This window comes from Siphateles boraxobius, unplaced genomic scaffold, assembly GCF_051911475.1.
Source record: "Siphateles boraxobius isolate OS27281-9 unplaced genomic scaffold, OSU_SipBor_1 405, whole genome shotgun sequence".
Taxonomy (NCBI): Eukaryota; Metazoa; Chordata; class Actinopteri; order Cypriniformes; family Leuciscidae; genus Siphateles; species Siphateles boraxobius.
In genome coordinates this window covers 2,025-22,469 of record NW_027509037.1, presented here as the reverse complement: position 1 = coordinate 22,469, position 20,445 = coordinate 2,025, and the positions used below count along the sequence as shown (strand labels likewise).

The 20,445-nt window shown below is 43.8% G+C and overlaps 9 non-coding genes across 9 annotated transcripts; all 9 read right to left on the bottom strand.

The window, feature by feature from the left end:
• Positions 1-8,804: 8,804 nt before the first annotated feature.
• trnak-uuu (transfer RNA lysine (anticodon UUU)) lies at positions 8,805-8,877 on the bottom strand. The gene has a single exon. It is a non-coding gene; the product is annotated as a tRNA-Lys (tRNA).
• A 2,180-nt stretch (positions 8,878-11,057) lies between these two features.
• trnas-aga (transfer RNA serine (anticodon AGA)) lies at positions 11,058-11,139 on the bottom strand. Its single transcript has one exon. It is a non-coding gene; the product is annotated as a tRNA-Ser (tRNA).
• A 1,063-nt stretch (positions 11,140-12,202) lies between these two features.
• trnas-cga (transfer RNA serine (anticodon CGA)) lies at positions 12,203-12,284 on the bottom strand. The gene has a single exon. It is a non-coding gene; the product is annotated as a tRNA-Ser (tRNA).
• A 120-nt stretch (positions 12,285-12,404) lies between these two features.
• Positions 12,405-12,477, bottom strand: trnak-uuu (transfer RNA lysine (anticodon UUU)). The gene has a single exon. It is a non-coding gene; the product is annotated as a tRNA-Lys (tRNA).
• Positions 12,478-13,376: 899 nt separating this feature from the next.
• Positions 13,377-13,458, bottom strand: trnas-aga (transfer RNA serine (anticodon AGA)). Its single transcript has one exon. It is a non-coding gene; the product is annotated as a tRNA-Ser (tRNA).
• A 120-nt stretch (positions 13,459-13,578) lies between these two features.
• On the bottom strand, positions 13,579-13,651 carry trnak-uuu (transfer RNA lysine (anticodon UUU)). Its single transcript has one exon. It is a non-coding gene; the product is annotated as a tRNA-Lys (tRNA).
• Positions 13,652-14,552: 901 nt separating this feature from the next.
• Positions 14,553-14,634, bottom strand: trnas-cga (transfer RNA serine (anticodon CGA)). The gene has a single exon. It is a non-coding gene; the product is annotated as a tRNA-Ser (tRNA).
• Positions 14,635-15,715: 1,081 nt separating this feature from the next.
• On the bottom strand, positions 15,716-15,797 carry trnas-aga (transfer RNA serine (anticodon AGA)). Its single transcript has one exon. It is a non-coding gene; the product is annotated as a tRNA-Ser (tRNA).
• A 120-nt stretch (positions 15,798-15,917) lies between these two features.
• Positions 15,918-15,990, bottom strand: trnak-uuu (transfer RNA lysine (anticodon UUU)). The gene has a single exon. It is a non-coding gene; the product is annotated as a tRNA-Lys (tRNA).
• Between the last annotated feature and the right edge of the window lie 4,455 nt (positions 15,991-20,445).

Sequence of the window (20,445 nt, the reverse complement as noted above, 5' to 3'; positions counted from 1 at the left end):
TCCTGTCCAAACCCCTTGCAGGTGTAGTGGTACTTTTCGTTTGTCAGCCTCTTCCGTGGCGGTTCCCCCTTTGACACTAGCTCCTCATCCTCCTGGGCAGCTTTTTTCAGCTATTGGAACATGTCTCAATAAACGTAAACTATTAGAGATTGCAATGAATCGATCATATATATAAAATCAGATACAAATAGGATTGGTATGAATAATAATGCTTTGTTATTAACAAAATGTTATGATAACAATTATGACCGCCGCTACATCTTGTAATAATAATGAGAAAAGAAGGAGAAAATGCAGATTAAATTATGTCATAAATTATTTTTTAATTAAATACTGATTGGGCCAACAAGTTGCACACTCTTGCCAGGATTTGCACCTGGAGTCTCCCACCCAAAGGATGGACGTGTTACTATTACACCACAAGAGTTTTTTTTTTTTTTTTTTTTTGGAAATAGTTGCATCAGCAACTATCCTATGTATTTTGTTTTTTGAAAATAGTTGCAACAGCAACTAATTTTTTTTCTATTTGCAACAGCAAACATACTTTTTTCTACTTTATTTTCTTGCTTGTTTTTTCTTTGCAGATGGTTTGAACAGTGAATGTGAACATTTTCTTAAAATAAATAAAACATTATTATTAAAAATATTTATAAAAAAGATTGTATTAGGTGCATTTACAAAGAGCTTCTCCACTCCTCAAGGGTCTGTCCAGATGCAGGGCAGTACCATTTGCCACGTACCTGTGAGTGTCCAGTTTGCTTTGATTTAGGTTGACCACACAGCTTACACTCATAGTGGTAGCTCTCTTTTGCCTTTGTCATCTTTGGGGGATCCTGGTTCTCAAGGGCTGCCTTGCGTAATCGCCATTCACGCTGGCGATTAAAGGGATCTAGTGCTTGGTGAGGGAACCTAGGTTGGTCAGGACAGTAGGAGGTGGATGAACAGCCCTGAGTGGATGCTGAGGGTGGTGGTTGGGTGGCAGGCCAGCCCTGGATGGATGCTGAGGGTGGTGGGTGGGTTGCAGACCAGCCCTGGGTGGATGCTGAGGTTGGTGGGTGGGTTGCAGACCAGCCCTGGGTGGATGCTGAGGGTGGTGGGTGGGTTGCAGACCAGCCCTGGTTGGAGGACCAGCCCTGGGTGGATGCTGAGGGTGGTGGGTGGGTTGCAGACCAGCCCTGGTTGGAGGACCAGCCCTGGGTGGATGCTGAGGGTGGTAGGTGGGTTGCAGACCAGCCCTGGTTGGAGGACCAGCCCTGGGTGGATGCTGAGGGTGGTGGGTGGGTTGCAGACCAGCCCTGGTTGGAGGACCAGCCCTGGGTGGATGCTGAGGGTGGTGGTTGGGTGGCAGGCCAGCCCTGGATGGATGCTGAGGGTGGTGGGTGGGTTGTAGACCAGCCCTGGGTGGATGCTGAGGTTGGTGGGTGGGTTGCAGACCAGCCCTGGGTGGATGCTGAGGGTGGTGGTTGGGTGGCAGGCCAGCCCTGGATGGATGCTGAGGGTGTGGGTGGGTTGTAGACCAGCCCTGGGTGGATGCTGAGGGTGGTGGGTGGGTTGCAGACCAGACCTGGGTGGATGCTGAGGGTTGTGGGTGGGTGGAGGACCAAACATGAGAGTGTGCCAGGGGTGCCTGGTAAGAAGACCAGCTCTGGTAGTGTGTTGGGGATGGCTGGTAGGCAGAGGACCAGCCCTCCATACAGCTGTTTTGAGAGGAAGCAGCATCGTGTTTGGCAATAGCTGGGTCTCCCCCACCTGTGTGTGGAATAGCAGGTGTTCTGGAACTGTGTCGCTGGCGGATTTTTGCCTCGCCCTCACGGTTCTCAGGCTCCTGGAACTCCAAAAGAGTGTGTCCATGCTGAACTGGCTGTGATGGTAGGTCACGAACCTCCAGGAGGGATTTTTTAGCCACGGCAATCTGCTGTGGAAGCTGCACACCCTGAAGTAAAGAACCCAGTTCAGTTCTCTTTCGGCGATCATGCAGCCTGCAGAGACAGAAAACAAAACACACACAAAAGTTTTTCAGAACATTTTTCAGTGTGTTAATTGTTAAAAATTTTGTTCAAATATGCAATTCAATCAATTTATGAAGATATTAAAGATGAACTCACCAGGAGGACACAGTGGTGTTGTTAATGTTTACCAGTACCAGGTCACTCCTGTCCATGATCTCTCTGCAGTCCTCAACTAGCTGCTTGATGTGAGAGTATGCCATGACAATGGACTGGGGTATGGCAAATGTCCTCCCTTTATTGTCCTTTGGCCTATTTCTGGCTTCCTTGTACTCTTTGTACAGCTTGAAAGCAACACACTCTGAAATTCTGTTTTGGTCTGGTCTGTGAGCAGCCTGACCATGGACCATGAACAATCTGCAAATAGATGACCAGATCACATAGTGCTCATTATATATGCATGTTCACATATTGACATAAATACATTGATACAAATACTAAAGAATATAGCTATATGAGATGTAGATACGTCTCAGCTGCTTGCTGGCCTGGAGCAGAGCCACTGCGCTTTCTTGAAGCCCTCCAAGGTCCTGGCAAAGTTGTTTTTTTGCTCTTGAGGATGTATCTGGTGGGGGTCTGGTCAAAGACACTTAGATGTGAGTATAACCTCAAAATCTCTGCCACTTCAGCATTGGAGAGTGCTGTTATAGTTCAGTTAAGCCCAACCAGGTAACCTGCCAAGGCATCAACTGCCTCCCATCCAGGAATCCCTCTGGCATCACACCTAGTGTCCTGTTACAAGAATTGAACCAATAAACACCATAAAATTTTAAACATCTGGTACAAGAGCAAATATAAAGAAGCCCACATTTCTGATGGTGAAACATTATCCACTTTACCGTAGCTGGAGTGACGAGCACACTCTCCTCAAATGGGGTGAGGACGGGACTTGCGGAGGCATCTCTCTCATCAAATCGGGTGAGGACGGGCTCAGAAGAGGCATCACTCACCTCTAATGGGGAGTAGACGGGCCCAGCAGAGGCATTACTCTCCTCCAATGGGGAGTAGATGGGGCCAGCAGAGGCATTACTCTCCTCCAATGGGGAGTAGATGGGCCCAGCAGAGGCATCACTCTCCTCCAATGGGGACCTGGGATCTGGCCCGGGCCTAGGGCCACCGCTTCCAAATTGCTGAGGTGATTAATAAAAGTATACACAGAATAAAGAATAAATAAAAAATAAACAATCTTTTACATTTTTTTGTGTCTGTTCTACATTAAAAATGAACTGTTTATTAGTTTTCCAATATTTTTTTGATGTCTGATATACTCTTGACATAATATTACCTGCAATGTGAGGTCATGAGCCTCTGGTACGGTCACATCAGGACATTCGTCCTCGAGGTCTTCATCCAAGAGGGTGGTGATGGCGCAGTGGATAAGACACATGCCTTTGGTGCGAGAGACCCGGGTTCGAATCAACTGTGAGACACCAATGTGTCCCTGTGCAAGACACTTAACCCCTAGTTGCTCCAGAGGCGTGCGACCTCTGACATACAGTATATAGCAATTGTAAGTCGCTTTGGATAAAAGCGTCAGCTAAAGTAAATGTAAGATCTCAGGCAGGATGTCACCAATACCAATCTGCTGGCTCATAAGATCTCCTCTGTTGGACTGTGCCAGAAGATATTCTACAGCAATACGCTCTCCTGCAATAAGTATTCACCAAGGAAAAAATTATTGTTTACTTGCCTACCATGTCACAATATAGGTCTGATCATCATCAACAGCAGACTTTTCTTACCGGTAGGTTTCCCAGGGGGGATAAACTCTGGAAGAAGAGGTTTTCCCAACACTTTGTTGCTGAGCGCATTCACATTGGACATCAAACGAATGTTATACAGCTTTGTCCTGGATGTCTCAGTCATAGAAAATGCTTGTGCTGACTGGTTTAAATTCCACCTTGACACACCCTCAAGCATGTACATCTGAGTGTGCAATGCATTGCATCTCCACCCTGATGAGACAAAAAACAGGATCACTGATTACAACAAATTACAACAATATTATGTCAACATTCAATAGCAAAATATACCATATGTGTGTAAGGTTTTAACATGCCTGGAATGAAAGCACACTGGTGCTTATGAAAGCTTTCCAGAGAGGAGGACCCTCTGCTGCATCTTAGCAAATCCAGTGTCTTCTCTCCTTTCTCCAGCCCTGACCTAATGTTTGTGTAAAGCTGCACTCCTGGTGGATCCTGAATGCAGGCAAGGTGCTTTTGGTGTACCTCCCACACTTGAGACATGCGTTCATGGTTTATAAGGTGCAGTCCAGTGCCCTCCACAAGGTGCCACATGGAGTCAAGAAGACTTTTGATGAGGCCACGAGTCTCCTCCACTCCACGGGTTTTCTCCTAGCAGTGCTTGGCTAGCTCTTTAGAGCTGATGCTTGCCAACACCTGGGCATCTGTTGGCTCGTGGCCCTGATGCTTTTGCCTCAGCTCTGACCGCTTCGCCTCTTTCAGATGACAGATGTCCTGGTAATCCCATTCAAAAATGCAACTCGACAATTTGGAGCAGAACGTACCGTACAGTGGATGGTGTTCTGTGGTGAGACCGTTGGTGAATTGCCTCATAAAGTGGAACACATCCAACCGCACAGTGGACGTCCATTGCCGAAACCAATGGAGAACTGGGCTCACTCCTGTGTAAAAGCATTTTTTGGTTTGTATTGTCACCAACTGCCTTAATTTGGCAAAAAAAACATCAACACAAATTACAGGAAACCCACCTCTGTCACTGCAACAGTCTCTATCCACATAGATAGCAGCTGGCTGTGGCTCACCAGCATCCCTGTACCGTTGAACGATACCTTGGCACAAGTCATCCAGCCCAGCCCCCTCGCCGGTTGTGAGGACCGAGTTGAGGACCTGACCATACTCGTTCCCCACATTGGACATCCATGTTGCCGTGTTCTCAATCCCCCCAGCAAGTTTTTTGGTAACCTGTTATAACAAAAGTATATACATCATTAGCATATGTATTCTTATCAAACCCTAAAAGAACAAATGAGCTCAAGCTTATATAGGTTTACATTTACCTTCTTAGTGGAATCGAGCTTCAGAATTCTGCCAAACGTTGAAGTGATGACACCTTTGAGTTCATCAAGGTGACCGACAACATCGTTGGCATGCACTGTCTCGAACCACTGGGCCAGGGGCAAGGGAGAGAAGGGTGGTGGTGGGGGATAAACAGCCTGGGACTGCTTCAGGCAGGATCTCTTGTGAATTTCACAATCTGTGAAATAGTCACAGGATCTCCTAGCCCAATCCTCACTGTGTGCCTCTTGAAAGGCCTGCTGCAGGAAACTGGAGCTATTCCCTGCTGTTCTGGGACGCAAATGTGTCACACATTTTCTGTCCAGTGTCAAATGTGTAGTCAACACAGCAGGGAATTTGTTGCGGTTAGAGGGGTCAAGTTGCTTTAAAATGTCACTACTCCAAGGACAGACAGGTTGTTTGCACTGGCTGCACCGAGGGTAATCTCCCCCTATTAAATAGTACTTGCTATCCACATCAATGACCTCTCTGACCTTGGTGTAAATGCCAGAGTGGTGCATCTTTCGGTTGCACAGAGTGCATTTCAGAGGGATGCCCCACATACGCATTGGTGCCCACAGGAACATCCTCTGTCGAAAGTAATCATGTGGGTTTGGAGGTGCCACCGATCTGATTGGGCTTGGGGGGTGGTGCCAATTCTCCCTGACATTCTGTCTCAGCTGCCCACTTGCGTCATAGAGGATGTGGGCAATCCACTCCCGATCACCTGGCTTGATGACCCGGAGGAACGGCTTTGGCAAAAACCTGGCCCGGCTTACCTCTGGAAAGCGTAGAGGGACTGGGAGCCCTGGTGCTGCTGGAGGAGGAGCAGAAGCAGGAGAAGGAAGAAGTGGTGTGCCACTCTGAGTCGCTGGTGCCATCTCAGATAGTGTGGGCGGGGTAGGAGCAGGAGCAACTTGGAGACAGATGGTTGGTGTCGTCTCTTGGGCTGTGAGGCAGACTGGAGCTGGAGCATCTCGGGGAGAGACGATTGTTGTCGGTGTCATCTCTTGGGCTGGGGTAGTGGAGGGACGGGCTGAAGGGGTTAGAGGAGAAATGTTTGGGAGGTCTGTGGGAGATTTTAAGACATGACACTTCTCAAGGTGCTCTGATAACCTGACAGCACCTATGGCCTTTGTGCCGCAGTGCTCACACTGCTCCTGACCATGGAGTAAACTGGTCAAATAGCACTTCCTGAGCACAAAGGGAGCATGCCATGGTATTATCACCGCTCCCTGTCTGCTGTAGACCTGCTGCTGTCCCTGTCTGCTGTGGACCTGCTGCGGTCCCTGTCTGCTGTGGACCTGCTGCGGTCCCTGTCTGCTGTGGACCTGCTGCGGGTCTTGTCTGCTGTGGACCTGCTGCGGTCCCTGTCTGCTGTGGACCTGCTGCGGTCCTTGTCTGCTGTGGACCTGCTGTGGTCCCTGTCTGCTGTCCTGACTGAGGGAAACAATATTTTGTATTTACTCTCTATATCCTCTTATCCTCTAAATCACACAAAACTCTGCATCAAAACAGTGATTTGGAGAATCAAGCACAACGAAGAACCAGCCATGGGAAACAGCTGTGGAGGAAGCATTTGTCAGAATCTTTGTCTCACATCATATGTTTAAGGATTCAATGACATAACTTACATCATGGTAGCCACATTTGCAGGGGATCTTTTTCCCAAAAATTTCTTTTTTTCTGACCGTTAGGCCAAATGCAGGGGTCAGGGGACAATTCTTTATCCTCTCTAACACTGCCTTCCAACGTCTGCTCCCAGGTCTCTGGCCAGTGGAAAATTTATATTTCCCCTGGGCAAACAGCATCATGACGCCGGTCCAGAATGAATCTGGCTTTCCTTCCTTTGGCATCTCTATAGGACAAGAGGCAGTCATTAGGCTGTTGTAGGCAACATGTAGGTCTACATGCACAGACAGACAGACAGATAGATAGGAAATTAAGCAACTACAATATAAGGTTGTATGTTTTTTTCCACAGTCTCAACTAATTTGTTCAGGAATATTTCAAGTCTTAAGTTTCTGAGACACTGTTTCATTTATATTGTTATGCTAATGTGAAATAGTTTGTTCAGATCTCATTAGATGGCATGAACTCACACTGATGGTTGTCGGTTATTAGAAAATGTAATAAAAACAGTTTAGTGATGAAAGAAATGGAAAAAAATGATACTCTCTCACTCACATTCTCTCTCTCTCTCTCTCTCTCTCTCTCTCTCTCTCTCTCTCACACACACACACACACACACACCACACACACACACACACACACATTCATATTCACTCACTCACTCTCTCTTTGAAAAAAATGGCTGTTATTTTACAAACTGAAATTGTATGAGAACTGAACTGAAATCACAACACAAGCCAATCCTGTTTCTTCATGTTTGTTAAGAAATGATCATACCCACTCTTTCACTCACTCTTATTCTCTCTCACACACACTTTATAGCACTCTCTTTGAAAACAACTGGTATCTGAAATTGTATGATGAATGACATGAATATATATTAAAATATCCAATTCAGTTTACCTTGATGCCTATTTTCTGTGTCAATTTCTTGTCCTATTGCAATAGATGTTATATGGTCAGTTGGTGTAACCAATATTTTGTCTAAAAGACTAATATTGTACAAAAAAGTTAATATGAATAATAATTTAATACTCTACTACACTGTAATAATGGGTGTTTAAACCATTTGTACTCAAATGGTCAAAGAATAGACATAAAACAAGAAGTTTACAGCATATGGTCTTGCTCAGTACAACGAAAAACCCATATCATTTATAATAAAACATATTCTCATAGAATATTACTAAATTAACTACTAATTTCATGCAATTGCATGAACTCTAGGAGGTGTGAAATATTAGATATTGGTCATTTTTTGTGGTTACACCATTTGACAGTTTAACGGGCTGTCAGTTCTATCTTTTGTAAAAAATAGTTTAAATGTCATATTAAATAATAATTAACATAGCGATCAGTTTTCTGACCGTCTTATCAAACTTAGCAGCGACATTTAACACTTGACACAGACACAAAATCGAGCATCTCTGTTCTAGTTTAATTTGATGGACACAAGAAAGACACGCAAAAGACACTTAAAAACGTTCAGTAAAGAAAATAATTAACATTGCGATCAGCGTTATCTCTTAAGGTTTGTGACCGTCTTATCAAACTTCACGAAAAACATCCAACGTTTGTCACAGCAGAAGTATTTACAAACACACCACATACTTTTACGATTTCATTTCAGTGATTTACATAATTTTAGTAAGTTCTGCTTACTTTTAGTGTCGAGAGATATTCGATGCCGGTAAATAAAGTTACCTCAGAATGAACTGTGACATCGTCTCCATCAGTCAACCAATGAGAACACTGTTCGCACGGGGCCCTGTTTCGACGCATCTGATTGGCTCTTTTGCCCCCCTTGGAGCGGCAACTGTTTCGAAGCATATGATTGGCTCTTTTGCCCCGCTGTTGTTAGGAGTTAGGACACTGTTAGGAGTTGTTAGGACTTTGTTTGGACTTGTTAGGACTTTGTTTGGACTTGTTAGGACTTGTTAGGACTTTGTTTGGACTTGTTAGGACTTGATAGAGCAGTCCATTTAGTGGAGGTTACGGCCACGACTACAAGCTGGCTGAAAGGGGCATGTCGTTTGGCTTGGTGCCTTGCAGCGTCGCTGCCCGAGGCCAGTGTAGATCAGCATGAACTCAACAACAAAACGTACCGCTCCACAAAAAGAGGCTCATTCGCCCGAACAGGGACTTGAACCCTGGACCCTCAGATTAAAAGTCTGATGCTCTACCGACTGAGCTATCCGGGCTCTTGCTCGAGAAGCGTGCGTGCTGCGTGGGAACGCACAGCAAAATGAATCGTATTGGCGCAGAAAAAAGAGTGTCCTCCAATGCATTGCGTTTCATTCTTCGAAGATTAAGAACGGCCGTCAAAACGTCTGCTATGTCAAAATATATTTGCAAATTAGTGGGAATGCAGCCTATTAGACTGATGATAATAGTCATTAAAGGAAAATAATGCTAGGAAAAAGAACAAAAACTCACTGCTACTTGTCTGGAAAGCCTCTTCACACGCTTCAATGCTGTTGACTTGCCGCGCTCTTATCGTTATTGTAAACTTGTGTCAAAGGCGCAGTTGTTTGTAGCAAATAGCAAGCCCGCGGCACTCTAGGTAACAGCCAGCGAGTGTACTGACACCTAGCGATTAGAAAATATACACGCACCATATTCTCTCTGAAGCAAGATTCTTCCGAAATAAATAGGAGCGTTTCGTTTTCAGTCTTTTCTCTAAGGGTTCGAACCTGAGACCTCATGCTTTCAAAGAAGGTCCCAGTTTCAATTCACTCGAACATCCAGAGCACATCAAGGGCACGCGCCCTTCACAAAAAAGTAGCCTGAAGGACGGGGTGAGGAGAGGTGGTGACATGGAGCTCAATTACAATGGCACCCAGAAAACCTTGCCGTGACCCGAATTCGAACCGGGGTTGCTCCGGCCAAAACGCAGAGTACTAACCACTATACGATGACGGCGAGCTACCGGTCTACCCCACGTGTCCTTGACTACAAAGGGGCCTTGTCATCTTTAGCTTGCAGACAAAACTGTTTCTTACCAACATAACTCTTTTCAAGGGTAATCCTGTAACAGTGACTTTTTTTTCCTTTTATAAAGTTTAAGCTAGGCCTCCAGAAGGTTACAAACTAAAGCAGGCGCATGCTGTCAACGTTAGGGGTGGGAATTGGCAAAAATTTGACGATTTGATAGTATTGCGATATTTGGGCCACGATTCAATATTATTGCGATTCTCAATATATTGCGATACAGCAAGTATTGCGATTCGATTCTGCGATATTGCGATTCACGTCCCCCATATTATTCAAAGGCATTACAAAAAATTAGGAAAATAAGACCGCTCACCTCACTTTAAATGTCACATTTAATTCTGTAAACATTATCTTCTACACATTAACTGAAGTGCAAAAACTGAAAAACTTGTTCTTGAACATTCGGGAGACACATTGCAACACTGGTTTCATCACTTGCCCACCGCGGCACCGAAACAAAAACAAAAAAAAAGTTTAAAGCGTTAAAAATGTTTAACGCAATTACGCAGTATCCGTTAAATCCTGCCTGTATTACACACACACACACACACACACGACCCACAGAAAAGACGCGCGTCAGTATCAAGTTCTCTTTCGAGCTTGAACAAACCATAACACACACAAATTATGCCAAAATGTCAGTTTTGTCGAGTGTTCTCATAAGAGCAATCTTGAACTATTTAAATAAACGTAGAGATTTGTGAGAAAATGGGACGCGTGTCAGATCGCGTCTCTGTCCCACATTGCACTGCATTAACGAATGTACAGCGCTCAACGCCTGTCGCTCACTCGTTTTCATTCACTCCTTCAAGTTAACAGTATTAGTGGACTAACGTTAACTTAGGGAATAGGCCTAACTTAGTGAATGAGGGTTTAGAGGGCGATTTCAACCCATGTTCTCAAGCAGTGAAAAATAGAGGACAATGACAACGCGCTGACAGACAAGACCGAGCAGATAATATTTAATATGAAACAAACAAAACTCACTGAGCTCCCAGCACATAACTTAAAATTATTTAAATACAATAGAGTAACATAAAGCAGACATAATAGAGTAACATAAACCTGAGAATAATCATAAAACCGAAATTTACCCACACTTTCGATTTGAAAGATGCGGAGCGTCGTGTACAACAGTAATACTGAAGCCATTTTCATTTGAATTTGCTGTCGAATGTACGACAACAAAGCACCGCAACAAGCGCCACCTTGTGGATGTAATACACAAATGTAAATGATCAGAGTAAACTCTGAGAAAACCGGAAAGTAAAACAGATAATTTTATAATTAAATATCGCAATACTTTGCGCTACTGTATCGATATAATTGCGTGCGCAAAATATCGCGATACTGAACAGAATCGATTTTTTCCCCCACCATTAGTCAACGTAGTCGGCAGGATTCAAACCTGCGCGGGGAGAGCCCAATGGATTTCTAGTCCATCGCCTTAACCACTCGGCCACGACTACAAGCTGGCTGAAAGTGGTATGTCGTTTGCCTTGGTGCCTTGCAGCGTCGCTGCCCGAGGCCAGTGTAGATCAGCATGAACTCAACAACAAAACGTACCGCTCCACAAAAAGAAGCTCATTCGCCTGAACAGGGACTTGAACCCTGGACCCTCAGATTAAAAGTCTGATGCTCTACCGACTGAGCTATCCGGACTCTTGCTCGAGGAGCGTGCATACTGCGTGGGAACGCACAGCAAAATGAATCGTATTGGCGCAGAAAAAAGAGTGTCCTCCAATGCATTGCGTTTCCTTCTTCGAAGATTCAGAACGGCCGTCAAAACGTCTGCTATGTCAAAATATATTTGCAAATTAGTGGGAATGCAGCCTATTAGACTGATGATAATAGTCATTAAAGGAAAATAATGCTAGGAAAAAGAACAAAAACTCACTGCTACATGTCTGCAAAGCCTCTTCACACGCTTCAATACTGTTGACTGGCCGCGCTCTTATCGTTATTGTAAACTTGTGTCAAAGGCGCAGTTGTTTGTAGCAAATAGCAAGCCCGCGGCACTCTAGGTAACAGCCAGCGAGTGTACTGACACCTAGTGATTAGAAAATGTACACGGACCATATTCTCTTTGAAGCAAGATTCTTCCGAAATAAAAAGGAGCGTTTCGTTTTCAGTCTTTTCTCTAAGGGTTCGAACCTGAGAGCTCACTCGAACATCCAGAGCACATCAAGAGCACGCGCCGTGCACAAAAAGAGTAGGCCGAAGGACGGGGTGAGGAGAGGTGGTGACATGGAGCTCAATTTCAATGGCACCCAGAAAACCTTGCCGTGACCCGGATTCGCTGCGGCCACAACGCAGAGTACTAACCACTATACGATCACGGCGAGCTAGCGGTCTACCCGACGTGTCCCTGACTACAAAGGGGCCTTGTCATCTTTAGTTTGCAGACAAAACTGTTTCTTACCAACATAACTCTAATCAAGGGTAATCCTTTAACAGTGACTTTTTTTCCTTTTATAAAGTTTAAGCTAGGCCTCCAGAAGGTTACAAACTAAAGCAGGCGCATGCTGTCAACGTAGTCGGCAGGATTCAAACCTGCGCGGGGAGACCCCAATGGATTTCGAGTCCATCGCCTTAACCACTCGGCCACGACTACAAGCTGGCTGACAGGGGCATGTCGTTTGGTGTGGTCCCTTGCAGCGTCGCTGCCCGAGGCCAGTGTAGATCAGCAAGAACTCAACAACAAAACGTACCGCTCCACAAAAAGAGGCTCGTTCACCCGAACAGGGACTTGAACCCTGGACCCTCAGATTAAAAGTCTGATGCTTTACCGACTGAGCTATCCGGGCTCTTGCTCGAGAAGCGTGTGTGCTGCGTGCGAACGCACAGCAAAATGAATCGAATTGGCGCAGAAAAAAGAGTGTCTCCAATGCATTGCGTTTCCTTCTTCGAAGATTCAGAACGGCCGTCAAAACGTCTGCTATGTCAAAATATATTTGCAAATTAGTGGGAATGCAGCCTATTAGACTGATGATAATAGTCATTAAAGGAAAATAATGCTAGGAAAAAGAACAAAAACTCACTGCTACTTGTATGGAAAGCCTCTTCACACGCTTCAATGCTGTTGACTGGCGCGCTCTTATCGTTATTGTAAACTTGTGTCAAAGGCGCAGTTGTTTGTAGCAAATAGCAAGCCCGTGGCACTCTAGGTAACAGCCAGCGAGTGTACTGACACCTAGCGATTAGAAAATATACACGCACCATATTCTCTCTGAAGCAAGATTCTTCAGAAATAAATAGGAGCGTTTCGTTTTCAGCCTTTTCTCTAAGGGTTCGAACCTGAGAGCTCATGCTTTCAAAGTAGGTCCCAGTTTCAATTCACTCGAACATCCAGAGCACATCAAGGACACGCGCAGTGCACAAAAAGAGTAGGCCGAAGGACGGGGTGAGGAGAGGTGGTGACATGGAGCTCAATTTCAATGGCACCCAGAAAACCTTGCCGTGACCCGGATTCGCTGCGGCCACAACGCAGAGTACTAACCACTATACAATCACGGCGAGCTACCGGTCTACCCGACGTGTCCCTTACTACAAAGGGGCCTTGTCATCTTTAGCTTGCAGACAAAACTGTTTCTTACCAACATTACTCTATTCAAGGGTAATCCTGTAACAGTGACTTTTTCTCCTTTTATAAAGTTTAAACTAGGCCTCCAGAAGGTTACAAACTAAAGCAGACGCATGCTGTCAACGTAGTCGGCAGGATTCGAACCTGCGCAGGGAGACCCCAATGGATTTCTAGTCCATCGCCTTAACCACTCGGCCACGACTACAAGCTTGCTGAAAGGGGCATGTCGTTTGCCTTGGTGCCTTGCAGCGTCGCTGCCCGAGGCCAGTGTAGATCAGCAAGAACTCAACAACAAAATGTACAGCTCCACAAAAAGAGGCTTGTTCGCCCAAACAGGGACTTGAACCCTGGACCCTCAGATTAAAAGTCTGATGCTCTACCGACTGAGCTATCCAGGCTCTTGCTCGAGAAGCGTGCGTACTGCGTGGGAACGCACAGCAAAATGAATCGTATTGGCGCAGAAAAAAGAGTGTCCTCCAATGCATTGCGTTTCCTTCTTCGAAGATTCAGAACGGCCGTCAAAACGTCTGCTATGTCAAAATATATTTGCAAATTAGTGAGAATGCAGCCTATTAGACTGATGATAATAGTCATTAAAGGAAAATAATGCTAGGAAAAAGAACAAAAACTCACTGCTACTTGTCTGGAAAGCCTCTTCACACGCTTCAATGATGTTGACTTGCCGCGCTCTTATCGTTATTGTAAACTTGTGTCAAAGGCGCAGTTGTTTGTAGCAAATAGCAAGCCCGCGGCACTCTAGGTAACAGCCAGCGAGTGTACTGACACCTAGCGATTAGAAAATATACACGCACCATATTCTCTCTGAAGCAAGATTCTTCCGAAATAAATAGGAGTGTTTCGTTTTCAGCCTTTTCTCTAAGGGTTCGAACCTGAGAGCTCATGCTTTCAAAGAAGGTCCCAGTTTCAATTCACTCGAACATCCAGAGCACATCAAGGGCACGCGCCGTGCACAAAAATAGTAGGCCGAAGGACGGGGTGAGGAGAGGTGGTGACATGGAGCTCAATTTCAATGGCACCCAGAAAACCTTGCCGTGACCCGGATTCGCTGCGGCCACAACGCAGAGTACTAACCACTATACGATCACGGCGAGCTACCGGTCTACCCGACGTGTCCCTGACTACAAAGGGGCCTTGTCATCTTTAGCTTGCAGACAAAACTGTTTCTTACCAACATTACTTTATTCAAGGGTAATCCTGTAACAGTGACTTTTTTTCCTTTTATAAAGTTTAAGCTAGGCCTCCAGAAGGTTACAAACTAAAGCAGACGAATGCTGTCAACGTAGTCGGCAGGATTTGAACCTGCGCGGGGAGACCCCAATGGATTTCGAGTCCATCGCCTTAACCACTCGGCCACGACTACAAGCTTTCTGAAAGGGGCATGTCGTTTGGCTTGCTGCCTTGCAGCGTCGCTGCCCGAGGCCAGTGTAGATCAGCAAGAACTCAACAACAAAACGTACCGCTCCACAAAAAGAGGCTCGTTCACCCGAACAGGGACTTGAACCCTGGACCCTCAGATTAAAAGTCTGATGGGTTACCGACTGAGCTATCCGGGCTCTTGCTCGAGAAGCGTGCGTGCTGCGTGCGAACGCACAGCAAAATGAATCGAATTGGCGCAGAAAAAAGAGTGTCTCCAATGCATTGCGTTTCCTTCTTCGAAGATTCAGAACGGCCGTCAAAACGTCTGCTATGTCAAAATATATTTGCAAATTAGTGGGAATGCAGCCTATTAGACTGATGATAATAGTCATTAAAGGAAAATAATGCTAGGAAAAAGAACAAAAACTCACTGCTACTTGTATGGAAAGCCTCTTCACACGCTTCAATGCTGTTGACTGGCGCGCTCTTATCGTTATTGTAAACTTGTGTCAAAGGCGCAGTTGTTTGTAGCAAATAGCAAGCCCGTGGCACTCTAGGTAACAGCCAGCGAGTGTACTGACACCTAGCGATTAGAAAATATACACGCACCATATTCTCTCTGAAGCAAGATTCTTCCGAAATAAATAGGAGCGTTTCGTTTTCAGCCTTTTCTCTAAGGGTTCGAACCTGAGAGCTCATGCTTTCAAAGTAGGTCCCAGTTTCAATTCACTCGAACATCCAGAGCACATCAAGGACACGCGCCGTGCACAAAAAGAGTAGGCTGAAGGACGGGTGGTGACATGGAGCTCAATTTCAATGGCACCCAGAAAACCTTGCCGTGACCCGGATTCGCTGCGGCCACAACGCAGAGTACTAACCACTATACAATCACGGCGAGCTACCGGTCTACCCGACGTGTCCCTTACTACAAAGGGGCCTTGTCATCTTTAGCTTGCAGACAAAACTGTTTCTTACCAACATTACTCTATTCAAGGGTAATCCTGTAACAGTGACTTTTTCTCCTTTTATAAAGTTTAAGCTAGGCCTCCAGAAGGTTACAAACTAAAGCAGACACATGCTGTCAACGTAGTCGGCAGGATTCGAACCTGCGCAGGGAGACCCCAATGGATTTCTAGTCCATCGCCTTAACCACTCGGCCACGACTACAAGCTTGCTGAAAGGGGCATGTCGTTTGCCTTGATGCCTTGCAGCGTCGCTGCCCGAGGCCAGTGTAGATCAGCAAGAACTCAACAACAAAACGTACCGCTCCACAAAAAGAGGCTCGTTCACCCGAACAGGGACTTGAACCCTGGACCCTCAGATTAAAAGTCTGATGCTTTACCGACTGAGCTATCCGGGCTCTTGCTCGAGAAGCGTGCGTGCTGCGTGCGAACGCACAGCAAAATGAATCGAATTGGCGCAGAAAAAAGAGTGTCTCCAATGCATTGCGTTTCCTTCTTCGAAGATTCAGAACGTCCGTCAAAACGTCTGCTATGTCAAAATATATTTGCAAATTAGTGAGAATGCAGCCTATTAGACTGATGATAATAGTCATTAAAGGAAAATAATGCTAGGAAAAAGAACAAAAACTCACTGCTACTTGTCTGGAAAGCCTCTTCACACGCTTCAATGCTGTTGACTTGCCGCGCTCTTATCGTTATTGTAAACTTGTGTCAAAGGCGCAGTTGTTTGTAGCAAATAGCAAGCCCGCGGCACTCTAGGTAACAGCCAGCGAGTGTACTGACACCTAGCGATTAGAAAATATACACGCACCATATTCTCTCTGAAGCAAGATTCTTCCGAAATAAATAGGAGTGTTTCGTTTTCAGCCTTTTCTCTAAGGGTTCGAACCTGAGAGCTCCTGCTTTCAAAGAAGGTCCCAGTTTCAATTCACTCGAACATCCAGAGCACATCAAGGGCACGCGCCGTGCACAAAATGAGTAGGCCGAAGGACGGGGTGAGGAGAGGTGGTGACATGGAGCTCAATTTCAATGGCACCCAGAAAACCTTGCCGTGACCCGGATTCGCTGCGGCCACTGTAGAAGATTTTATTATTTAGAAAACAAGTAATTTTGCTATATATTTGGACACAATTATTTCTTCTGTCTGTGACTTTGGATTTCCTCTGTGTATGTGAAAGACCTTGAATGGAATGTTGTTTGCTGCAGAAAATTCTATTCTGAGAAGTCACATGGTAAAAGACCTTTACCCAAAACTATCTATAGGGTGTTACCTTCTTTGGAAGAAGAAGTATGTATATAACTCTGAACCAAAATGTACTCGGGAGCGCGCACTGGAAGGCCAGAGGGCCAGAGAGCGTTAGAGCGCCGTTCTATGGAACGGGACGGCGTTCGAAAATAAAGTCTAATTATTTCTGGCATCAAAGATCTCTGCGAAGTTATTTTTCAGAAAGATTGAAAACCACAACATTTGGCGCCCGAACAGGGACTTGGGTTTTGAAGCAGAAGGAACCACGAAAGGCGACTCTGGTGACCGACACAGACAACAGTGGCCACTGTACTTTGAGGTGAGCAATTTTTGCTTTTGAAAAAGTATGTGTTGTTACCAGTGAGCCAGAGTGGTAAGACCCTTTAAAATGCTTCTCCAAGTTTAAAGAACTAAAAAATTGAAAAGAGGATCTTTGATTCTAGAAATAAGTGTCTATTGTTGTTGACGATATCAAGTAATGTGTTAAAGCGCGGCGGAGCTCCCGTTAGTGTTTGCCAGTATTTATATAATCTGATGCAGATTGTATGAATATTGGTAGGATGCTGATGTGCCGCTAAAGGTTTTGTCGTATGTACGTAAGAATTTATGTTTACTGTTAAAGGATAACAGTTATTGTTTTTTCTTGTCAAGAGGGCCTTGAGGATGACAAGTGTACTGGTTAAGGTTAATCAGTTGTTTTTTTATGTTTACTGTTAAAGGATAACAGTTATTGTTTTTTCTTGTCAAGAGGGCCTTGAGGATGACAAGTGTACTGGTTAAGGTTAATCAGTTGTTTTTTTATATTTACTGTTAAGGATAATGGTAAATGTTAATGATTAAGGTTAATCATTTTCTGCTCATTAAGGATAATGAGTATACTGGTAATGGTTACCAGAACTCTGTGTTACTTATTAAGAGGGCCTTGAGGATAATAAGTTAATTGCATGTGCACAGATTAAGTTTGGTTTATTGTTACCGCCTTGTTATAGGTTAACAAGGGACTGGGTAAGATTTATGTGGATTTCGCCAAGAGGGCCTGGAAGGATGGCGAATATTGCACAGATAAGTTTAGCTTTTGGTTACCGCCTTGTTATAGGTTAACAAGGGACTGTACGGAAAAGCTATGTAGTATATGACTTTGTTGTGTCGGAGGAAGTGAATCGCAGAGGTCTGTGATAGTTCAAAGTTATTCAGTGAAGTATTGTTTGTAAAAACAGTGAGAAACACTGTGAGTAGAATTTAGCTCTGTGAGTGAATGTAGGATCCTGTCCTGTGTGTCTGCTTGACTGTGACTGTGGTTAAAAATAGGTGACAAGGAATGTGTGAATGTGCTTCAGAGACAAGTAATGTATAAATGAGTATTAAAAGTAAAGGAAATAGTAAAAGAAAACAATTGTTTCAAGATATTAGTCTTGCAGATTATTGTAGTATAAATAAGTTAAAGTATAAAATATATATTAATAAATGGACTGATATATATTAATGGATAGATAAATAAAAATGCACATGCTTAATATATTCTATCTTATATCTGAAGACGTCTAAAATTTGTATCTCATTATCCCTGAAGACAAAGTGAGAGAAAAATGATTCCATTGTAGATAATTAAGGTTGTGCTAAGAAAAAATAACTTGTGCAGTGTGCTAAAAGTGAACAAGATTGGGTGACCAAGTTTAAACAGTCATAAATAATTTACAGCAATCTTAGAATTGTAGTAAATGGGAATTGTTGGTAATGGGTGAGGAAAAGTTTATTCACCATGTTAGATTATTTTGAGCACAGCATGCAAATACAGAAGAACGATTGAAGGCTGATTTTATGATAGGGAAAATTATTTAATTGTATTATACTCAGAAAATCAAAGTTAGATTATTGCTCATATTGCAATGAAGAAATAGCTTGCTTTTTCCTGCAACGAAAAACTTGCTTTACTAAAAACAGAATGGGAGAACTGCTGTTGTCAACCAGTGATTATTATATAGTATAAAAGATCTAGGAAAAAGATGGTTAAAAGTGGAATTTAGATAAAGAGCTAATAGCTCAGGAACAAATATTTATAAAGATGAATTTGATCTATGCAGCTCTCTGAGTGTTCAAGTTTCAGATGGCTTCAGTGTCGAATGGAAGAGGTGAAAGGTCAAAGACGACTGCAGAGAGAAGAAGAAGAGTGGGTGAGGGGCTTTCAGCTCCCCTTCTGAAGATGACCACTCTCTGGAAAACTCAGCATGGAGAAAGACTGATTTAATGCTGGAAAAGGTGAAACGTTCACTATTTCACTGGAGACTTTTTCCTGAGGACAAGAGGAAAATCCTGAGATGCAAAGCTGTGGCAAAATCTATCAAAGCCCAAACTGAGAAGGGGCAGAGAAACAACAGAGCCTATATTTCTGTTTACACCAAGCCTTGAGTGACAGCTAGGCTGACGACATATGCAGAGCGACAGCCAAGAAGCTTTAACAGACTGTTAATCTAAAAACAGAAGAACTGACCGAAACCCTTCCCTTACGGGCAACACAGGTGTGGCAACTCCGATGATCCCTCTAGAGACTGCTTCAAATTTAGTTATTATATTAACTTTATTCATTCTGATTATTCACTGGTCTCATAAGCAATTCTTTATATTCTCTGCTAAACTAACCCTCTTTGCTTTTCCAGTAGATTCAAGTCCAGCCATATAAAAAAGAAAGAGAATACACTGAAAGAGAGAAGTGGGTGCTCAACTCACCAAATAGTTCAATCTGAGGCTGGATTTGGTATAGTGAGGATTATATGAAACAATTATAGGGCTAAAAGCATGAAAAATTATTCTGTAGCAAAGAAAAAGATAGACGCAAAATGTCAAAGAATTATTATTATTGTTTGCAAAACAATGATACTGGTCACTCCATTTTGTTTTGCTAAGTTTTTAGAGATATAGATTGGAGAAAAAATTACTCCAAAAGTCCAAAACTATGAAATCGCAAAAAAAAAAAAAAAAATGCTGTCAGAACTGGGATAATGAGATGGAAATGTTGTTGGCCATGGATCCAAGATTATGCAGAGATCTCCAATTTCCTAAAGCAGCTCATGAGCAAAAAACAAAAAAAGAATAGGAAAATAAGAAAAACAAATGACAAAATGCATTTGAAAAATTACAATTGCAGGCCTATTATACTAAAATACTTAGTCTATCAGAATTTGTAAAAAAATAAAAGGATTATAACAATGGTGTTAAACTAAACCTTATGATCATTGACTCTTCCTAATAGTGTTTGACATAGCTGTGTTGACCTGATCAACCCTTGGCTAAAATTATAGGATGCCACATTTAGAGCACAACCTGCAAGAATGTATGCTGGCCAGTGTGTGTGTGAGAGAGACACTGAGTGTGAATGAGTGAGAGATGATGTTTGAAGAGACACTAAGGCAAATCAATTATTTTGCCAATACAGCTGTATTTAAAATGTGTGGGCCCACAGGGCAAAATTCTGCCCAGTAAAATAATGACCATGGATGCATTTGGTTAAATTTCCTGGTCAGGAACTGAAGTAACAATATGAAAAAACAAAGAATGAAAAGAGAAAAATAAAAATATAAAAACAGTGCCACATTTGCGCAGCGCATAACAT